Genomic DNA, 7851 nt, shown 5'->3' with positions numbered 1-7851 from the left:
CATTTACATATATCCCATCCCTAAATTCTCTTATTACATATTTACCCAATGCTAAACCTTAAATTACATATCTACCCTTCCTAAACCACATATATTACATATCTTCCTATTTCATTTAAGTTAACTAACTAAATGACCATTTTACCCTTAATGAACTAATTTACATATATCCCATTTTTAATAGTAACAATTATCCTCAGTATAAACCCAAAGCGAGTTGGTTTTAAGACGAATATACGAAGCTAATAAATTCAGTTGGGGTCTTTTTAATCTCTAGCAAATATATATAAAAAATTACACGGTTTATAGGTCAAACATTTCTAACATGAGAAATCAGCAAACTATATCTCATAATATTGTATAAATGGATTTTTACATATATCTCCTCCCTAAAATATATCAAAAAATTACGTCGTAGTTATTTATAAAATACATTAATATGGTTATAATATATAAAAATTCAACTGCTTTTCTATATGTAGGTTACGAAATAATTTTATTTAATTTGATTTATTAATTACAATAAAAAAACATTATAAAAAAAGTATCAAGGTCAAAATGTCAAATCACGTAAAATTCACTTGAGCTCAAATAAATATAGGGGCATTTACATATAGTTGTAAAAGGTTAAAATGGTAATTGAAGAATAGAAGATGAAATATGTAATTTAAGGTTTAGCATTGTAGAAATATGTAATAAAGAAAGTTAAGGAGGGAATACATGTAAAAATTCCTATAATTAATAATTAAACATGAGGAATAACAATTAAACATGACAGCAAAAAACTCCAAAGCTTTTGCCTACTTATTAAACAAAAGATTCACAAATATATTTATTCAAATTATATAGGAAAAGGGGAAAACAATACCTTAGCGAATTGCCAGATATCTTCATACTCATTAGGGTTTATCTCTCTAACGGTTTTATTATACGGAATCCTTCTTCTGAATTCTACACCAATCCAAGACATAAACTTCCCTCCAGTTTTACCGACCTCTTTACCAATCATGAGATTGATTACGAAAACTGAAAAGTCGATCATCCGGAGTGATACTTTATTTAAATTATTATATAAAATTCTTTTAAATTGAATTTAACTTAAAATTTGAACAAAACTTTAAGTTTTACTTGAAAATCGATGCATAAATTTAAATTTAGATAAATAGAATTAAACGAAATTAGGAGAATGTGAGAAAAATGCTAAAATCAATAATAATAATAATAATAATAATAATAATAATAATAAATAAAACTTTACCTTTCACCCATTATAAAGAGTTATATGAATAAATGTAAAAAAAATATTATAATAATAATAATAATAATAATAATAATAATAATAATAATAATAATAATAATAATCGTCAAATTATAAAGAAAACTACTTTTTAGATTTAAAAAGAAAAGTTAATTGATAGCTGGTATACGAACTAGCAGGTTGGGTCACGTTCAAATCGGTTTTTTTTGTTGTAGTGTGTCGGGTCATTATTAAGTTAAAGTGGTATTTAATTAACTTAAAAATGAAATAAACGAACCTAAATTGTATGTGATAACCAACACAGATTTTACGTGCATTAGCAATCAATCAATAAGAATTAAATATTAAATTTACTAAAAATACCAAACTTTAAACCCAAAAAGTCAACAAGATAGTCAAACAAGCCAAAAACCCATATAATTCTTGAAAGATTATATAAGTTTAGCCGATAAACATGTCTAGAGCCTCAAACAAAACAATAATAATTGGATTAACGATATGTTTGAAAAAGAAAAAAAAAGTAACTAAGTTTTGAAAACAAAAATTAAAAGGTGGCTAAAATGAAAAGAGAACACTTAGAATAAAACTTAAGATATAACCAAATAATCGACAAATATCCTTTAGTCATGGTAAGATTGTAAGTATTCATCAATATTAATTTGTCATGCAAAAAAAATACTTTTATTAATTAAATTAAATTATTTATATAGAAAGAATATATAAGCATTGTTGGAATTTCGTATGCCCGAGACACTTATTTAGATTAATGTGGCTAACTGTGCTTGATCCAAGTCGGGTCATACCCAATAACGAGCTAGATAGACACCGGATTGTATTTGTTTAAGATATGATCTTTAAACGAATACCGAACACAAAGTTTAGGAAATCGGTTTTTCTGAAAAATTGCACTTGAAAGATTAAAATAAATAATTTGGATTATTTATTTATTTAATTATTTAATTGGTTAAATAATTAAGAAAAGATTATAAAATAGTTTTATAATAGTGTAGGCTAGTTTTATATATATATATATATATATAAATGAAACAAAAAAAAAAAAAAAAAAAAAAAAAACAAGAGAGAGTGTGGCCGGTTGGGTGGGACCCACCACCACCCCAACAAACCAATATTGTGTTGTGACTCTTGGACATTTTTTTTTGATATAAACACCCACTAGCTACACATGCAAACTTGTCTTGTCTTTCAAATTGAAGTGCAATAAAAAACTCTCCTCTCTCCCTCTCCCTAAGGTTCGGCCGAAACAAGGAAAGGAAGGAGGGCTCGGGTGGTCGGTTTCTCGTGTTCTCGTCCTAACACTCGTCCGGTGTTGCTCGTGGGTATCACCTCTTGAGGCATCCTACTCTTGGAGGCTAGCCCATCTTCCTCTTCATATCATCCTACTCTTTTGAGGTAAAAGAGTTATTATATTTTACATATTGTTAGCCTATTGTTCTTGTAGATTGATCCTATTTCGGGTTTTAGCCTTGTTACATATTGGTATGTTTCATAAAATTAACAATAGGTTGTAAATATTATCATGCTTCCGTTGCTAGATTAGTGAAAATGTTTCAACTAATACTCTAAAATAGATGCTAAAACCCAACAATTGGCATCAAGAGCCGGTTACAAGGACATAGGTTTACTTTTAGTTTTTCCCCTTTGGTTTTATAAAATTAACATGCATGAGATTTTATAAAACCCAAGATCTTAACATATGGATGTTAAAGTTCAAAAAAAAAAAAAAAAATTTGTTTTTTGGCCAAATGGGCCGAAACCCATTTGGGCCGTGAGGTTAAAATGGGCCGAAGCCCTTTGGGCCGGCGTTTTTTTTTTAATTGGGCCGAAGCCCAATAACTTTTGTTGGGCCGAAGCCCAATAACAACCGTGAGGGGTTTTTTTTTTTTAGTCTTTAAATATATATTTGGATATGTATTTATTTGTAAGTTAGTCCCCAAACCGAGCCTAGACCGATGTGGATGTTGTGATTGTGTGTTGTGATTTATCTATATTATTACTCATTTGGAATGTAATAGTAATTATGGCTTGTATTTATTTTTACAAATGGTTGTAATAGTAAATAGGTTGTTTGTAATTTTCTTTATTTTAGACCAAATGTATTAGGATATATTTGTTGTAAATTGAAGAATTACAAGATTTTGGTGGATTGGGCCTATTGGGCTTATTTGGGTTAATTGGGCCTCACAAGCCGATTTGGGATTCAAAGCCCATTAAAGCCCAAATTTACCTTTTAGGCCCAAGGAAGCTTATGGAAGTCCAAGGCCCACTAAAAAGCCCAAGTTGAAATCACAACAAATTAAAGAGGAGACACTTGTAGCATTGGATGCAAGATCAAGTGGGAGCATATCACTCATCCTTGTGTCATGTTATGTCCCTTAGGATAAGACTAGGACACACACTTGTTTCGGCCAACAAGTGTGGTCCGCTTAGAGGCTCGTGTTTATGGTTGACCTTATGGTGTTTGTATGCTTGTTTGATTGTGTTTGAATGGTAGATATAGGATATCAATCCGTCACATAGATCTTATAAAACAAACATATAAAATGGGTTCTAATAATTATTGGTAATTGACGTGACACGTAGTATTTATAAAATAATTAAATAGCCGTCTCACGCCTATAATAAAAATGGTTTTATTATAATTAGAACCGGTGAAAATCGTTTTCATTTAACCATGTTACTAAATGCATGTTAGAACATGGTAAATAAGTTTCCTAAATCTAGAATATTGGAAAACTTAAAATCCCTTTTTCTTAATTACCAAGGAAACAAGTCTAAACACCATCCTTTTGTATAACACTTAACGTATTAGGGAACTTTAAATGGGATAAAGGTCACCTAACCATTTCAAGCAAACTAATATACTTAGGGTAATATTAACATATTTGTGGGATAAAGGTCACCTAACCACTTGTATGTTAATCTTACATGTTTATGCAAGTAGGACGACTTGAATTGGAAACCATGTGATAAAGGTCACCTAAGCATGGGATCCAATGGTATTGATGGGATAAACATGCCAACACGAAATAAGGATTTCGAATGGTCCCATACCTCTAGAAGTTGCAAAGGGTTGCAATTGTCAAGGTTGACTACCTTGTTAAATCAAATGACGGGATAAAGGTCACCTAACCGAAATTTGATTTATCGTTGGATTCTAGAATTTAATTATTATTTAAAATGTGGTATAAAAGGGTATTAATAATTAAAATTGTTTATAATACTAAAATAGAACTTTGTTAAATTTTGTAGATGGCCGCTAACAATGCAAACACCTCTACCCATAACACCCGTAACCTATCCTTAAGAACCATCCTTGAAAAGGATCGTCTAAACCATAATAACTTTATGGATTGGTATCGCAACTTGAGAATAGTTCTCAAGCAAGAAGAGATATCATATGTCTTAGACGATCCCATTCCCGACGAGCCTAACGTGGAAGATGAGGAGGCTTATAACGATTGGGTCACGTACACCAAAGATTCGGTACAAGCCTCTTGCCTCATGTTAGCAACTATGATTCCCGAAATCCAAAAGGATTTCGAGCATCATGGGGCATACGACATGATAACTCAATTGAAGGAAATGTTCCTTCAACAAGCTAGAGCGGAACGTTTCGAAACGGTTCGAGCGTTTCATGCATGTCGTATGGAGGAAACCCAAAGCGTCTCATCTTATGTCCTAAAGATGAAAAGCTACATTGAAAAGCTTAATAGGTTGAATTGTCCCGTGTCTAATGAGTTGGCTACGGATTTGATCCTCAACTCATTAACCAAAAGGTTTGAAACTTTTGTCATGAATTATAACATGAATGGATGGGACAAAAGCATTGGTGAGCTTCACGCAATGCTAAGAACGGCCGAAGCGGGAATGGGTAAAAGGGTTTTACCCGTTCTAACAATCAATGAAGGCAAAAGGGGACATAACTTCAACCCCAAAGCAAGTGTTGCTAAGGGCAAGGGCCACGTCCAAGGAAAGGGAAAGAGGAAAGCCATCACGCCCTACAAACCGAAGGAAAAGAAGCAAAAGGTTGCGACGCAAGATCCATGCTTTGAGTGTGGAGAGATAGGTCATTGGAAAAGGAATTGTCCGACCTATCTCAAAGCGTTAAAAGATAAGAGGGATGCGGAGCAAACCTCAGGTATTATCTTTACTATATATGTTGAACTAAATGTTATTTCTTCAAATACATGGGTACTTGATACCGGATGTGGAACTCACATTTGCAATTTGTTGCAGGGGTTCAAAAGAAGTAAGCAACTCAACAAAGGGGACATTAGTCTCTTTATGGGCAATGGAGCAAGAGTTGAAGTCCAAGCTCAAGGAGACTACATGTTAAAGCTTCCAAGTGGTTTGGAAGTAATTTTGAAAAATGTTTTGTATGCTCCTAAGTTAAGGAGAAACATTATTTCCGTGTCCCTTTTAAAACAATGTGGCTTTGATCTTAAGTTTATTGATTATGATATTCATGTTTTGATGAATGGCATATTTTACTTTAAAGCTATACCCATGAATGGTATATATGAAATAGATCAAAGTGGTATGTCACATAGTAGTTCAATGTATAATGTCAACACCAAGAAACTCAAGAAGGACTTGGGTGATTCCTATCTTTGGCATTGTCGCCTTGGACATATAAGCAAGAATCGCATGCAAACTCTTCGCAAGAGTGGTATTCTAGAAACCAATGAGTTTGATTCATTTGATGTATGTGAATCTTGTTTACAAGGCAAAATGACAAAGCAACCCTTTAATAAAACTTTTGAAAGGTCAAAAGAATTATTAGGTATCATACATTCGGATGTATGTGGTCCTTTTAGACCAATGACTAGGAATGGTGAAAGATACTTCATTACCTTTATTGACGATTATAGTCGATATGGTTATGTGTACTTAATGAAACACAAAGATGAAGCTTTTGAAATGTTCAAAGACTTCAAAGCTGAAGTAGAAAGACAACTCAAAACAACAATCAAAGTACTTCGTAGTGATAGAGGAGGAGAATATCTAAGTGGTGTTTTTCAAGATCATCTTAAGAGTTGTGGAATTATTTCACAACTTACTCCACCTGGAACACCACAACATAATGGTGTGTCTGAAAGGAGAAATCGTACCCTATTAGATATGGTTCGATCAATGATGGCTAGAAGCACTTTACCTCTATCATTTTGGGGCTATGCTTTACTTTCCGCTGTTCGCATATTGAATATGGCTCCAACCAAGAAAGTGGAGAAGACACCTTTTGAAGTATGGCATGGAAAGGCTCCATCGCTATCATTCTTAAAAGTTTGGGGTTGTGAAGCTTATGTAAAGCAATACACCCCAAACAAATTAGAAGTCCGATCCACTAAGTGTATCTTTATAGGTTATCCTAAAGATGATTTAGGATATTACTTTTACGATCCTAGTGAGCAAAATGTTATTATTGCTCGAAAGGGTAAGTTCTTGGAAACTAAGTTCCTTGAGGAAGGAACTAATAGTAGAACAGTGAAATTTGATGAGGATCAAGAATCACAAGATGATACACAATTGGTTGATACTAGCACTCAACAAGAGGTTGTTGAAAGTGATCAAGTGGTTGATCAAAACACACAAAACGTTCGCAGATCTGGTAGAATTAGCAATCCACCTGAAAAATATGGATTTTTTGTAGAAGGTTGCTACGTGGTAGATTCGGATGAACCGACCACATACCGTGATGCAATGTCCAAGAATGATTGTGACAAATGGCTTGAAGCCATGAATGTTGAGATGCAATCCATGTATGACAACCGAGTTTGGGAATTGGTTGAACCACCACTCAACTCCAAAGCTGTTGGAAGTAAGTGGGTTTTCAAAAGGAAAACTGATATGCATGGAAACTTGGATACTTATAAAGCAAGACTTGTAGCTAAGGGTTTCACTCAAACTCAAGGGGTTGATTATGATGAAACTTTTTCGCCTGTGGCAATGCTTAAGTCTATTAGGATATTATTTGCCATAGCTGCACATTATGATTATGAAATCTGGCAAATGGATGTCAAGACCGCTTTCCTAAATGGATATCTTGAGGAAGATGTCTATATGGTTCAGCCTGAAGGTTTTGTCGATCCAAAACATCCTAATAAAGTATGCAAGTTAAAGAAATCAATCTATGGATTGAAACAAGCATCTAGAACTTGGAATCATCGTTTTGATGAAGAAATCAAAAGTTTTGGGTTCATCAAAAACGCTGATGAGGCTTGTGTGTATAAGAAAGCTAGTGGGAGTATAATTACCTTCTTAGTATTGTATGTCGATGACATTCTACTATTTGGAAATGACATTCCAACCATGGAAAGCGTTAAGGCTTGGCTTGGAAGTAGATTTTCCATCAAGGATCTTGGTGAAGCTGCCTATATTTTGGGAATAAAGATCTATAGGGATAGGTCAAGGCGCTTGATAGGTTTGAACCAAAGTACATACATTGATAAGATCTTGAAAAGGTTCAAGATGGAAAACTCCAAGAAAGGTTTTGTACCTATTCAAAGAGGGACCATATTGAGTTCAGCTCAATGTCCAAGCTCAAAGGGTGAGCAAGAGACGATGAAACAAAT

The sequence above is a fragment of the Bidens hawaiensis genome, unplaced genomic scaffold, assembly GCF_021521415.1.
Source record: "Bidens hawaiensis isolate Kalapana, Puna unplaced genomic scaffold, B.hawaiensis_p1.1 tig00039127_1, whole genome shotgun sequence".
NCBI classification, from domain to species: domain Eukaryota; kingdom Viridiplantae; phylum Streptophyta; class Magnoliopsida; order Asterales; family Asteraceae; genus Bidens; species Bidens hawaiensis.
Note: the sequence above shows the minus strand (reverse complement) of the source record.